Source organism: Macaca mulatta, chromosome 7 (assembly GCF_049350105.2).
Source record: "Macaca mulatta isolate MMU2019108-1 chromosome 7, T2T-MMU8v2.0, whole genome shotgun sequence".
Classification (NCBI taxonomy): Eukaryota; Metazoa; Chordata; class Mammalia; order Primates; family Cercopithecidae; genus Macaca; species Macaca mulatta.
In genome coordinates this window covers 174,367,107-174,381,202 of record NC_133412.1, presented here as the reverse complement: position 1 = coordinate 174,381,202, position 14,096 = coordinate 174,367,107, and the positions used below count along the sequence as shown (strand labels likewise).

The following is a 14,096-nucleotide window of genomic DNA, read 5'->3' as shown; positions in this document are numbered from 1 at the left end:
AAAATTAGCCAGGCGTGGTGGCGGGCGCCTGTAGTCCCAGTTACCCAGGAGGCTGAGGCCGGAGAATGGCATGAACCCGGGAGGCGGAGCTTGCAGTGAGCCGAGATCATGCCACTGCACTCTAGCCTGGGCGACAGTATCAGGCTCCGTCTCAAAAAAAAAAAAAAAAAAAAAAAATTCAGTGTGTCTCCCATGTAGTCATAAAAATTCCTATCCTCCTCACTTATTTGCCATTTTTTTTCCAGTGTATACCTATGTCTTCCCTATTCTTTAGAGTTTAAGCTTTGGGAATCAAGAGACAAGACAGTGTATATTTTGACATTCTTCTAAAAATCTGAAAACTGTGCTACATATGGTTTTGTTCACATTTCTTGGTCCATTTCTTAATAAGAAATTGGTGGTGTAGGACCTAAATTTTTACGTATAGATTTACCTTAGGAAACAGGATTACATGTTCATTCAATAAATTCTCAATTCTCAAAAGAAGAAACAAATGAAGGAAAATACTTGCCATCTGTTCCACCATCTGCATACATACCCTCAGTGAGGGGCTGACAGACACCCACACCACGTTCCTGAACTTGACCCCATGTACAGCACGTCCTTCAAGGAGGCGTTCAGTGCTTTAGGAGGTCCACTGTGGGGTATCTGCCACACAGAGTGAATACATCACCAACAACCTCCCTCCAACCATTCCTGGACAGCTTCTGGGGTCCCGTCTCTCTTCCAGAGCCCAGGGGGTCTTTCTGCAAAGGAAACAGACGGCAAGCGTTAACACACAGGGACACGCACCGTCGGAGACGCAATGCTTCCTCAAGGTCTCCCTCCGACGTACCTGAGGTGGTGGAGGCAACAGTGGCCCTCTCCTGACATAAGCAGCAGAGAGCAGAAGCCCTCCTCGATGAGAGACGAGGCTCTGGTCGGAAGAGAACTGTCCACGCCACGTCATCCAACAACTATGCTTCCCCTTCCACAGGGGACTCAGAACCAGTGTCCCCTCCAGAGGTCCTCAGGCTGAGGGTCCACGGGCCAAGTGGCACGTGTCACATACAGACTGTGTGGCCTGCCTTCTGCTCCCACAGCTGCACCTTCCCTGAAGTGGGCGCCCCATCATGTAGAAGGGTGGCGCTCAAATGAGTAAAACGGGTTGACTGTGCAGGCCACAGCTTGGATAGCCTTTCTTGATGGAATTTCCCGACATGAAGACTGGTGCTGCCTCTCCAACATGTTTCTGCCACCAGGAAGTTCTCTGGAGGGAGGCCAGAGCCCAGGGGATGGGTGGAGCAGCTGCCCACTGTCCAGAGGGCACCTGCTGAGGCCAGCATGGTCCCAGTGCCACCAACAGACTGCCGTTAGCATCTCCTCCCAGAAGTGGGTTCTGGGCTTTCCTGATGGCACATGATTCTCAAATAGAAGTGCACCATAGTTTTCACCATAAATAAAGGGAAGAAACACAGAGAACCTCTCCTCCAGTACCAAAGTGTAACCCAGAGAGCAGTCCCACAGCCTCTAGTTCTGGCTGGCAGAGCTCCGGGAAGCCCTCCTAGGGGACAGGGATGCTGAGGTTCAGAGGACCAGGTGGCCATGGTGCTGGCACACATGCCCTCTGGGCAACACGTTCATCACTCACCCCAGAGAACTGCTGATGCCACCAAAGCTCCCAGCTCAAACAGCCTTTCCCTTCAAGTGGGATTTGATACTGCAAAAAGACTGGCCAGAAATGATTTGTCACAGATAAAATGAACACACCGGGGAAACTTCTCTTCCAGGGCCCAAGGACGGACTGGATGTGGGGACTGGACACCCGGATAGCAGTGTCTTCGGGAAGGCATGTGTTCTGCCATCAGCCATTGTTCACTGCTCCCAGCTTGGGGCAGACACCAACGTCAGACACCAACGTCTCTCTGCTGTTGGCGATCAAGGAGCACATCTCTCAGAGGCAGGACTGGCACCTAGAAAGAATGGGGTGGGGCTCGGGCGCAGTGGATTGTGCCTGTAATCCCAGCACTTTGGGAGGCCGAGGCGGGCGTGGATCACGAGGTCAGGAGTTCAAGATCAGTCTGGCCAACATAGTGAAACCCCGTCTCTACTAAAAATACAAAACATTAGCCGGGCCTAGTGGCGGGCGCCTGGAATCCCAGCTACTTGGAAGGCTGAGGCAGGAGAATCGCTTGAACCTGGGAGGCAGAGGTTGCAGCGAGCCGAGATCGAGCCATTGCACTCCAGCCCAGGTGACAGTGTGAGACTCCGTGTCAAAAAAAAAAAAAAAGAAAAGAAAAGAAAAAGAAAAGAAAGAATGGGGCTAGGAGGATTAGGCTCCGGTGAATCCTCACTCTGGGAAATCCTGTCCCCCCGAACCACAGGGACGACTTCTGCCACAATTGCTACCCCCAATCAATTCTTCTGTGGAGGTGCGGGTGGCAGTCCACCAGGTGGCACGTCCTCATGTCCCCTTCAGCCATCCCCTCGCACCTCTGCACAGAGCGGATGGGGGCGGGGGGTCTTCATTGCTTATTTGTTTTTGTGGTTGTGGCAGCTGCTTCCTTTTTTATTTTGTTTTTGGCTGCTATAATCTGAACTCTTCTCAAATGTTGGGGAACGCTTCTCAGTGGAGCCTGGGAGTGCGTCTCCCCAGCCTCCCTTGCAGCAGGGAGCTGGCATGTGGCTGAGGCCTCGCCAACTGTGCCTGTTCCGAGAGGTGGGCGTGGACTGAGGACTGAGCGTGGTCCCTGAGCCCACCAACACGCAGAGTGACCGAGGGGCTGCCAGGACAAATCCTCCATGTACATACCAAGAGAGGTAGTGACACCAGGTCCCATGCTCAGGGTCCCATCAGGGATGGAGGCTCTTCAAGGAGAGATTTGATACCGAAAAAGAAGTGCACCATGTTTGTTTCGTCACATATAAAGCGAAAATAACATGGGCAACTTCTTTTCAGGTACCAGAGATGAGCACGTCCTCCCCACCAGCGGCACACCTGGGCGTGAAGGGACACGAAGGGTCAGGGCGTGGGGGCAGGGCTGGGCAGACACTACCAATCAAACTTATGCTCAATTAAGCCTAAAAGCATCAGGTGTTGGCTAACCCAAGGTAGGCGGGGGGCATGCTGCGAAGGGCTGGGCTGACACTACCAATCAAACTTATGCTCAATTAAGCCTAAAAGCATCAGGTGTTGGCTAACCCAAGGCAGGCGGGGGGCATGCTGCGAAGGGCTGGGCTGACACTGAGCAGAGGCGGACAGTCATCACAGATCACAGATAAAGCAAACCGATCCTAGACTCCCTCTACTTCGGGATCCCAGGAAGTCTTCATGGGCAGAATTCAATAATCAGGGCAGACGGCTTTTGGAATGTTTACTATCAAACCCACAAATGGAGAAAATGGGATGTTCCTGGACCCAAAAATGGAATCTCCTCCATGAGTCCGTGGTTCCAGGAAGTTCTCCTCTTCAGAGATGGGAAGACAAAGATATCGAATTAGGAGAAACAAACCACTAAGGCAGCCCTGGCTCTCGGTGGACCCATCTATCTGTGCACCTTGCATGGTCCTGACCACCATGCCTCCTCCCTAAGGTGCTCTGGGTTCCCTGGAGGCACGGCTTGCTTCTAAAACACTTGACAGTTTGGTGTGAGTTGTGACAAATACAACCAACCCACAGAAAGCCAAAGGACAGCAGGGGCCAGGAAAGGACAACAGCTTCCCCAAATCCGCATCACTTGAAGGGCAGCCTCCCAGGGAGAGGTGGATTCCAGGGAGAGTGAATCAGGGCAGAAGTTCTGGGGGCCACCACCCTTCAGGCCTTCCAGAGAGGACCCAGTGATCCATTGCTGGACACAAAACATGGTAATTGTGCATCATTTGTCAACCATAAATTAAATCACTAAGACAAAGCTTTGAAAGTATAAGTCCATAAGAAAAGTCACCTTTCACAAAGACCCTGCCTTAAATAGGACGCTGAAGATAGATAGGCAAACCGTGAGAAACACATAATCAAAAAAATGCAGGCTTTCCCAGTCACACTGGAAAACACACTGTGGTATCATCTGTTTGTATTGCAAGTAAGATAAAATCTAACTCAAACTGGCTTAAACAAGTAAGGGATGTATAGACTTATATAACTAAAAAGTACAGAGACAGAGCAAGCTTCAGGCAGGGTTTGATCTAGGGGCTCAAATGATATCACCCAGGCTCTTCTCTAGGTCTCCAAGATGCCTTTCATGGTACAGACTCCCTCTTCTGTGTCTGTGCGGCACCAAGCCCTCTCCTCTTAGTCCTTAAATGGCTGTAGGACCTTCGAAGCTCACATCAAAGTTCACTGTCTGTTACCAGCTGAATGGAATAGACAGTGTCTACTCTGGCAGCTATCATAGAAAAGGGAGAAACAGTTTCTTTACCAGAAGCCAGAGCAAACATCTCCTTGCCTTTCACTGGCTCAGTGGGGTCAGGAGCCTATTCTGGAAGCAATTGCAGTGGCAAAGAAGAAGAGATCAAGAGATTCACTTAAGCCTGGGCTAGTGAAGGAAGTCGGGCAGGGTCAATGCAATCAAAGCACATGGTGGGAAGAGGGGAGCTTTCATTAAAAAAAAACCAGGGGAAATTTAGGAAGGGAGAAAAGACATGGGGTGGGGAGGTCCTGACCAGCATCCACTACAGGGGCCCATGTGCCTTCCCTGAAGTTGGCACCCGAACCAAGACGTCTTCAAGGCAGAATAGGATACTGAAAAAGAAGTGCACCGCGAATGTTTCGTCACAAATAAAGCGAAAAAGACACGGGCAACTTCTCATTAAGTACCGCACGTCAGCACCGTTGACAGCACTGCTTCTCCGTGACTGGTATCACTTCTGTAGGCTTCCTGAGAACACATGGGTCCTGATGCACACCGGGCAATGGGTGACAAAGATATGGCCCTGCATACAACCCACCTCAAGACCTCGGAGACTTCTAACAGGTCTGCCCCCTCTGTACAGGTGGCACTGTGTCCTGGAGGTGCTTGTGGGCAGGATGTGTTCAATTCATCAATAACAAAGTCTCCTCCAGGATCACAGAATGACAATGGCACAGAAACACTGGTTTGGCATCCTGAAAGTCCTCCTGAGGATAGATAAGCAGGGACCAGGAGAGTCACAATAACTCCCCAGATAAGATCGATGAGCTCTACCACCTACCCTTCAGGGGCAGACAGCAAAGTGCCTGCCCTGATGGAGCCCCTCAGCCAAGGACGTCTTCACAGAACGAGTACCACAAGGCATTTTTTAATGTTTGCCTCAAACAGATGGAATGACCAGAGGTCCTGACACAGTGTCACCACCATCGACCAGCTTGAGCCCGAGAAGTGCCCCCATGGCAGATCGGAGCTGCGGGTTAGGGAGGGATGAATGAGCAATGAATAAAGCCCAAGTCCTCAGGTGGGCCACGTGGACAACTCTCCTGGTGGCCAGTCCTCCCCAGTTCATGCATTCACACCTCACCGCAACCTCCTCCCGGGTGGAGTGTGCCCCCCTGCCCCTTGCCTTGGGCTCAACCACGTAATTGATTCTGGTCAATGATCTACGCGTGGAAACACAGCAGTTCCCAGCCTTGGCCTTAAGGAGTTTCTGCATTTCTAGTCAGTTTCTTGTGCTTCTGCCGTAGCCGTGGGAATGTCCCCAGGGCGGGGTGAGAGCTGTGGGTCTCACCTTCAGACTCCAGAGCAGGCCTTCTCTCCACAAGTCATCCTAGGAATGGGAGGGAGGCCGAGGATGAACGGACCAGGACACACACCCGAAACAGAACGTCTGCTCTCAGACAAGATATCCGCTCCCATACCTCTCCATGGACCTGACGCCAACAGCCCTCCCCGCAGCGCGTGTCACAGCCGGGACACATCTTCCAGAGTCTGACACTGAGAGCATCCAGGGCATCTCGGGCCTTGTAAGGCAGTCAGAGCTGAACCACAGACAGAGGTGAGCAACGACAGCAAAGCCTTCCCCAAGCATGGGCTGAATGCCGCCTCGGGAGTGGCTGGATTCTGAGTGGTCTCGACACAGGAAGGGCTCATCTCAATCACGCCGCCAGCTCCTCAGTCTCCCACCCACGACTCACCAGGAGTGTCGCTGACACCAGTGGCACTGCCAGAATCTAGCTTCATGTCCAGGAAGTCCTCCTGTGGAAAAGAGATGGACCATGTAGCATTCATCAGACACATGGCAAGCTTTGTCAGACAGCCTCTCTTCATGTAGCACAGAATAAAGTGGCCATAACAACCACAGCTGTCCCAACACTTGCCCTGTCCTACACACACAAAACCACTCCTCAAACCCTTCCAAGGATAACGACACCCCTGCACCAGGCCCCCCCCACACACCTCCTGCAGTCAGCATGCGGTGTGAGGTGGGCCTTTCCCTGCTGGGGCACTGAAGCTGAGGCCTCCTCGGTCCTGGCATTGTCTGTGCTCAGGCTGTCAGCCCTCCTGGGCGGGATTTGAAACCAAAAGAGAGATTATTCACTGATGATTGCTTACACTGACTTTAAGGAGGTGGGAGGAGGAGCCCCCAAAGGGAAACCCCTCCTGAAATCCTGCAGAGTCCCATGAGCCCCACGTCCTCCCACATCTTCTCCAAAGTTGCCATGTGCACCAAGATGTCATCCCACAGATGGACCGGGCGCTGGTGGATAGTCAAACGGGTGACCTACATCGTAAATGAAGTGCACGTCACCGGTCTACCATCCCCTCAGCTACCCTGGAGAGCAGATGGCACCATCGTCCCTTCAATGACACGGCTGGCGTGTCCAGAAGGCCATCTGAGCAAGACCTCACACTGAAGAGGCACCACCCACCGTGAGTCAATAAATAGGCACACACCACAATGAGTGACCTCCCTCAACCACAGAAGCACAGGCCCTTCTCCAGACTCAGCTGCCGTCCCAGGGGCCTCCGCCGGACCGCTGGGCCTGAGAGCCGCACCCCTGGGACACACGGCAAGCCGTCGGCCTCGCTTGCGCCCACCAAGACAGGAGCCGGCAACGTCCCTCCCTGAAGGCTGCATCAGGAACAGGAAGTGCCTCCAGGGTGGGATTTGATACTAAAGAAGAGGTTTCCCGTGTATGTTTCATCATAAATAAAGAGAAGACAACACGGACAACCTCTCCTTCGAGTATCGACAATTAGCACTGATCAAAAAACAAACAAAAAAAATCAAAACAAAACTGCCGAATCTTCACCAACGTCGGTGTCACCTCCAGGAGGATTCCATGGCTCTGCACCCTTGCCACCTGTCCTTTGACCCCTGTGTAGCCAGCAGAGCACCCACTCTGCATGGACTCAGCAGCCGCCTAACCTGAATACGCCAGAGGCAACAGCACACTGCTTGCTGTCACATGGCCTTGACACTCTCTCTCTCTGCCCTCTCTTTATGAGGGCCCTTTTCGGCTGGAAGGAACGGTGTTTGGGTATCAGCTAGTAGGAAGAGTTGGCAACGGTGGTCATTGGTGCTACCTCATATGTTCTGTCTCTGGTTATAAAAAGCAGGGTTGAGATGGAAAGACCTGGCCTTCTCCAGAACCTGACACCCTCCTTCCCCACAAGTCCCCTCCCCAAATGCCACGGATGAGCTGAGGACCCACAGTCACAACTAAGTGCCATCAAAACAAATGCAGCACCAGAAAAACCTACTTCTGTGCCTTAGCCTTAGAGCTAGCAGGGAGCCACTTCCTTCCCCAGAGGCCGGTATCACCTCCAGGAAGTCCTCCTGGAAAGGATCGGGCACCAAGCATTACTGCCAGACAGGATGCTCAGAACAGGAGAAGCACCCATCTCCGGCCCACTCACCCTGGCCAGGGGCTTGACAACTACTGTCTTATCCCAAAGCCTTCTGAGCTGGTGTGTTTGATACTGAAGAGTGGTCCGCAGAAATGATTTGTATAAAAGAAATAGATATGCCAAAGGAAACCTCTCCTCAAGCACCCCAAAGAAGAACCATCTACAGAAACACAACCCCAAGGATGGGTCAGATGTGCTGGTCAGTGAAGCAGGTGTGTTCCTGGGGGCCCCATGGTGGGCCATCCACTTCCTTCCCCTGGATCGGGGCTGATGACAATGCCCTCCCCTCAAGTTGGCATGACATCAAGGATTTCTCCAGACTTAAAATAAGTCAACTCCACAATTCCTGTTAGAAATAAACAGGTCCCAACTTAGGCCAATTCCAGGGTCCCCGAGGTCTCCTCTTGACCTCAGAATCAGCTTTTCTTCTCTAAGGTGTCATTATACTCAGGACATCCTTTCAGAATAAACTGCAGGCTGGGGACAGGTGTGCAGGACACCTGCGCTGTCTGTCCAGGGCATGATTCCCATCAAACTGGCATTCCCCTGCGGTGGGCTTGGCTCATTCAAGCCCATCACTGAGTGTGGCGAGAACCAGGCATCCCCCAGCAGCAGGGTCTGATGCCAAAAGAGCCTGAATGACACACACGATCCATTGGGAGCACGACGAAGGCAACCACAGACGACTCACCTGCATGTTCCATGACACTTCGTGGTGATACTGTCTTCCCCCAGGCTGCCACCACATTGAAAAGTCCTCCTAAGAAGGGATAAGACATTGAGGGTTAGTGCAATTGGTGGCAAAATTCAGAAACATGGAGCACGCTTAGCAGTCACCATTTGCTCATGTCTACTTATTTATGCCCAGAGCACCCCTTCCCTGAAGCTGAGGTCTGGACCAGAAGGCCTCCAAGGTGGGGACTGATACTGGAAAAGAGGTTAACCAGGTGTGTTTCATCCTCAGTAAAGAAACAGAGACCCAGAAAACCTCCCTTCAGGTACCACTGATTCACACTGACAAGAACATCACTGATTCCTTCCCCAAACCTGACATTCAGTCCTGGAAGTCCTGTTAAATCCGGATTGGACACTGGGGTTAGTAGAACAGATGACATCAGTCAAAATAATACGGCACAGGCTTTGTGGTTAACCATAGATTTCTGTCCAGTGAACTGGAGCTGAGAGTAACGCCCTTCCCTGAAGCTGAGGTCTGGACCAGAAGGCCTCCAAGATGGGATTTGATACTGGAAAAGAGGTTAACCAGGTGTGTTTCATCCTCATTAAAGAAACAGAAACCCAGAAAACCTCCCTTCAGGTACCACTGATTAACACTGACAAGGAACACCACTGATTCTTCCCCAAACTTGACATTCAGTCCTGGAAGTCCTGTTAAATATGGAATTGCACACTGAGCGTTAGTTAGTAGATTTGCTGGAGGAAGCCAAGAGTTGGATGCATGCTGCTCGCCAACCACCTGTCCAAGTACCCCAGTGGAGCAGACCCCATGGCATGCCTTGAAATTGACATCACAGCCAGAGGTGGTGATGCCATAGAAAGGCTGGTCACAGGAGCTATCACATTTAGGGTTAACCCCCAGGGCCATGTTTTCTCAGTTACTCAAGAGAGGCACAGATGCCCCAAACCAAGGCTGACTCCACCAAAGGTCCTGCTAAGGACCTAGTGGATACTGAGGTGAGGCGGGCCAGGTGCCCTTGGTTGTAAATAGAAGTGCACACACTCAGGTCAGCTGATCACTCGAGGATTTGAGGATGGTATAGACAGCATGCCCCTCCCCTTGAACTTGGATGCTTCCACATCTGGGAAGCCCTCCAAGGAAAGAGACTGGAGTGAAAATCAGTCCAATTCAGTCACATTTGGTACACGTGACGCGAACGCCTCGCAGATGCTCTCTTCAGAGTCTAGCAGAGTGCAGCCGGCCCCGGTTTATTGTCTCTTTCCCCAAAAGTTGACACCTCTTCCAGGAAGTTCTCCAAGGGGGCATTAGATACTGAGGGGTAGTGGACCAGGTCACAAACGGCACATATAAAGCGTGTGCTCTCTGGTCAACCATCTCACGTATCCAGGCACGTGCTGACACCACGCTCCTTGTCCGCAAGTTAACCCTGCCGCCAAGCCAGAGCAGTGTGCTGAGAAGAAGGCTGCCACACGTGAGTTATCGTCACACACAAGACAAACACATCACAAACCCCGCTGGGTTGCACTGAGCGCAGATCTAGTGCCCCCCCCCTCCCCCCGCAGTTGATGTTAGCTCCAGGAAAGCTTGCAAGGCGGGATTAGATACTGCAAAGAGGTCGACCGTGTAATGTGCGCCATAAATAAAGCGAACGCGCCACGGACCACCTCTCTCCAAGTACCAAGCAGCAGCCGTACTGACACCAGGACAGTGGCTCTTCCTCAAAGCTGATATCACCTCCTGGAAGTCTTCCGAGGCGAGACGTGATATTGAGAAGAAGTAGACCATGTGTCCTACGTTATAAATAAAGCGTACACACCATGGTCAACCGCATCTTCAAATACCAGGAAGTGACGGTGACCCCTGGCTCTCTTCCTTTCACCTGCTATCACCTCCAGAAAGCCCTCACAATGTGCATCATGAACTACCAGCCACCGGCAACGTGACAATGACCACAAACTCACATCCAATGCCACTACCACCTCCAGGATGCCCTGTAAGGCTGGGACCGGTGCTGAGTTCTTGGCTGGTGGACCAAATGGCCAATGTAATAAATAAAGGACAGGGTCTGCAGCCAACCACCCGGTGACCTGCACTGCATAGTGGCTACCACGCAGGCCCGGCTCTCAAGTCGGCAAGGCCTCCAGGAAGCCCCAGGGCTGCCTGATGCTGAGAATGAGTGGACCGTGCTACATCTGTCATTCAACAGTGCATACGCTTTTTGCTCTACCATCTCTCCAAGGACTATAGAATGGTGCTGAAGCCAGATCAGTGTGTCTCCCATGAAGGTGACTTTGCCTGTCTCTGGGAAGCCCTCTGTGACTGAATTTGATATTGAGAAGACGTGGACCATATTACATACGACACAGAGATAGCGCATGTTCTATGGTCAACCATCTTTTCAGGTACCTTGGAGAGGGCTGATGTTAGAGCCGGTGTCTCTTTCCTCTCGCTAGCATCACCTCCAGGAAGCCCTCTGAGGCCTGATGCAGTATTGAGAAGAGGCCACCATGCAATGTCTGCCACAGATGCAGTGGACACAGCACAAAGGAACCCCTCAAGAATGGAGATGACGCTGGAACTAGTGCTACGCCTGACACTTGTTACTGCCTACAGAAAGCCCCCAAGGTGCACGCTGTTATAGGAAGGTGGACCAAGTAACATGCGTTGTAAGTAAAACATATGAAGCATGGCCAACTTCTACTAAGTACCCCGAGGCAGTACTGGTACCAGAACTGGTGCCTCGTCTCCTGAGCTTAACATAACCTCCTTGGAGACTTTCCAGGCTGAAAGGGATACTCGAAAAGAAGTAGACCATGTTACATACGTCATGGGGAAAAGACATGCAGTGTGGCTGAACCCTTTTCAGGTACCGTGAGGTCAGTGAAGAGGCCAGAACCAGTGCTCTGTCCCCGAGGCTGGCAGCTTCTTCAGCAAGTTCTCCAAGCAAGGGTTCTGGACTGGAGATAGGGAAGAAGTGGGCCACGGAGGTACTTCCTCTGTAAACATACACAATGGGTCGATCAGATCTTCATGAGGATCAGGGCTGAGTCCAGAGCTGGGGCATCTTCCCCCGAGATGGCTAGACTTGAGATGGAAAAAAGATAGACTGTACACGCATCAGCAAAGACAAAAATGAGTCAGTGCGTCTTCAAGTACCTGGAGTGGCATCGTCTCCTGGACCCATATCTGCTCCTACATGGGCGTACTGTCCTGAAGTCATCTGAGGAGAGCTTTGAGGATGAGAGGTGGCCTGTTTCACATCCCTCCTTCATGAACATTAGTGGCACCTGCCACCGTTTCTTCAATTACTCCAGAGGGATGTGCCAACATGAGCAGCAGGACACCTTCCTGGAGGTCATCCTTGTCCTGATGAAGCCACTGGAGGCTGTGTTTGGCACTGAGAAGAAGACCACGTCACAAGCATTGACAGAGAAAGCACACATCTAAGAGTCTACCATTCCGCCAAGCACCATGGCATGGCGAGGATGCCGAGACCCGTGGCTCTCCTCTAACTGCAGGCTTTCTTCACGGAGGTTTGGATGGCTGGGCTGGATACCAAGAAGCGGTTTACCGTCCCACATACATATTGAAAATGTATGTGGGACGGTAAACCATTTCTTCAAGTACCGCACGATGGTGGTTGTGGCTGGAAGAAGGCTCAAGTCCACGAAGCTGCCCGAGGGTGCCTCTTCTAGGCTGCACTTGAAGCTGAGAAGAAGCAGGTCACGGAGTCTACTGAATAAGTGTTGCGTAGTCAACCACGTCATTGAACGCCATGGAATGGCACTGATTCCGGAAAGAATCAAGGTCTCCTCCCCAGGGATGGAGCGATTTCCCGAGGCAGAACTTGATTTAAGAGGAGCGAGATTATGCCATTTTGCATCATGCAGAAAAACACATGCCATACAGAAAACCATCTCTTCGGGTATCATGGAGAAGTGGTGGTGGGTCCAATGGTTCCTCCCCGAAGACAGCGTTGTTTCCAGGAGCCTCGGGGATGGATTTGATACTGAGGGTTAGTGGACCGTGTTACATACGTCACAGATAAAGCGTACGCTATACGGTCTACTATCTCTCCAAGTACCACACAGAGACGCCGAGGACAAAGGCTCAGGACACATCCAGAAACCCCTCCAAGGCCTTGAGCTGGGTGGAACCAGAAGGGAGGTTGAGCACAGCACATGCATCATGCCACAAGCACACACAGGCCAGGAGTCTCGTCTTCATGGTCAGGGGTTGACATGGATGCTCGAAGCAGTGGCTCATCCCCAAAACTGGCAACTCCTCCAGGAAGCCCTCCAAGGCTGAAAGTTCCACTGAGAAGAAGTGGATGATGACATGGATTTCATCACTCCATAAATACCGATTAAGTGCCCGCTATGTGCCAGACACACTGTGCTGGGTCTGAAGGAGTGGGTAGGTGGGAGGGAGGACATGCCACATGGCTAACAGAGCTGGTTGGGGGAGTGGGGAGAAAATCAGAAATGCAAAATGGCCCATGTGCAACCAAAGAACATCCGTCTAGTTACACTGACCAGGCCAAGAAACAGTACTGGGCAACTGAAGCCCAGATCTTACCTATTAGTGAGCTCTAGTCTTGGGCATTTAAAAAAAAAAACAAAAAACAAAAAAAACAGTGCTGTAAGGCCATATCTGCCTCAATACCAAAGGCATTTCCAGGAGGTCCTCTTAGGTTGGATGAGCACCATGCCATCTTCATGAACAAAGCAGGAGTTGTTTTGGTCAACCACCTCCCTAAGGACAGAACCACTGTCTCATTCCCAGACTTGGCACTGCCTTCGGAAAACCCTCTGAGACTGAATGTAAGATTGATCAGAGGTGGACATTAGTATAAACAGAAAACTTCAACACAGGAAAGCAACTCTTCAATGCCACACAGCGGAATGAAGGATGAACTGGTGGGTCCCCCTGAAGGTAGTACTGGCTCCACGAAGCCCTCCCAAGCTGGCAGGCTACTGGGAAGTGGCAGCCCATGTCACACAAATCCCTCCTTTCGCATAGGCCACATGGCAAACCATCTCTTCCAGAACCACGGCTGAGGCTGGAACCGGTGTCTTGGACCCAAGTTGCATCACTTCCAGAAAACTCCCCAGAGAGTGTATTTAGTGCCCAGAAGAGCCAGGCCTTGTTGCACAAGTCAGACATCAACCATGAACCACAGAAATGGCCGTGGAGCAGTGCTGAAGCTAAACCCAGTGTTCTCTTCCCTGAAGCTGGCAACACCTCCAGGAAGCCCTCCGAGGATGGATTGGATACTGAGAGTTAGTGGACCATGTTACATAGGTCAAAAATCATAACGCCTACGTTCCATAGTCTACCATCTCTTCAGGAACCACGGAATGGTGCTGACCCCAGAACCAGGGCCTTGCCCCTGAAGTTGGCGTCACTTCCAGAAAGCTTTCTGAGGCCTGACTTGGCATTGGAAGCAGGCACATGGTGAACATAAACAACCCCTCCTCCAATGTGAGGCAGCGGCATTGACGGGGGAAGGGATGCCTCTACCCTAAGTGGTAATTCCTCCAGGAAGGCCATGTCAACTCGGAAAGATTGCGACAAGGCAAAGTGTACACTATTGACCA

General features: G+C 51.7%; 11 non-coding genes across 11 annotated transcripts; all 11 read right to left on the bottom strand.

Annotated features, from left to right (window-relative positions):
- Positions 1–2,862: 2,862 nt before the first annotated feature.
- MIR495 (microRNA mir-495) lies at positions 2,863–2,944 on the bottom strand. Its single transcript, NR_032547.1, has one exon. It is a non-coding gene; the product is annotated as a microRNA mir-495 (primary transcript).
- Positions 2,945–4,713: 1,769 nt separating this feature from the next.
- On the bottom strand, positions 4,714–4,793 carry MIR543 (microRNA mir-543). Its single transcript, NR_032727.1, has one exon. It is a non-coding gene; the product is annotated as a microRNA mir-543 (primary transcript).
- Positions 4,794–7,058: 2,265 nt separating this feature from the next.
- MIR494 (microRNA mir-494) lies at positions 7,059–7,139 on the bottom strand. Its single transcript, NR_032546.1, has one exon. It is a non-coding gene; the product is annotated as a microRNA mir-494 (primary transcript).
- Positions 7,140–8,722: 1,583 nt separating this feature from the next.
- On the bottom strand, positions 8,723–8,802 carry MIR329-2 (microRNA mir-329-2). The gene has a single exon (NR_032475.1). It is a non-coding gene; the product is annotated as a microRNA mir-329-2 (primary transcript).
- A 235-nt stretch (positions 8,803–9,037) lies between these two features.
- On the bottom strand, positions 9,038–9,121 carry MIR329-1 (microRNA mir-329-1). The gene has a single exon (NR_032474.1). It is a non-coding gene; the product is annotated as a microRNA mir-329-1 (primary transcript).
- Positions 9,122–9,797: 676 nt separating this feature from the next.
- Positions 9,798–9,885, bottom strand: MIR758 (microRNA mir-758). Its single transcript, NR_032686.1, has one exon. It is a non-coding gene; the product is annotated as a microRNA mir-758 (primary transcript).
- A 206-nt stretch (positions 9,886–10,091) lies between these two features.
- MIR323A (microRNA mir-323a) lies at positions 10,092–10,177 on the bottom strand. Its single transcript, NR_032471.1, has one exon. It is a non-coding gene; the product is annotated as a microRNA mir-323a (primary transcript).
- Positions 10,178–10,832: 655 nt separating this feature from the next.
- MIR380 (microRNA mir-380) lies at positions 10,833–10,893 on the bottom strand. Its single transcript, NR_032506.1, has one exon. It is a non-coding gene; the product is annotated as a microRNA mir-380 (primary transcript).
- Positions 10,894–12,053: 1,160 nt separating this feature from the next.
- On the bottom strand, positions 12,054–12,116 carry MIR299 (microRNA mir-299). The gene has a single exon (NR_032463.1). It is a non-coding gene; the product is annotated as a microRNA mir-299 (primary transcript).
- A 384-nt stretch (positions 12,117–12,500) lies between these two features.
- Positions 12,501–12,582, bottom strand: MIR411 (microRNA mir-411). The gene has a single exon (NR_032513.1). It is a non-coding gene; the product is annotated as a microRNA mir-411 (primary transcript).
- Positions 12,583–13,775: 1,193 nt separating this feature from the next.
- Positions 13,776–13,842, bottom strand: MIR379 (microRNA mir-379). The gene has a single exon (NR_032505.1). It is a non-coding gene; the product is annotated as a microRNA mir-379 (primary transcript).
- Between the last annotated feature and the right edge of the window lie 254 nt (positions 13,843–14,096).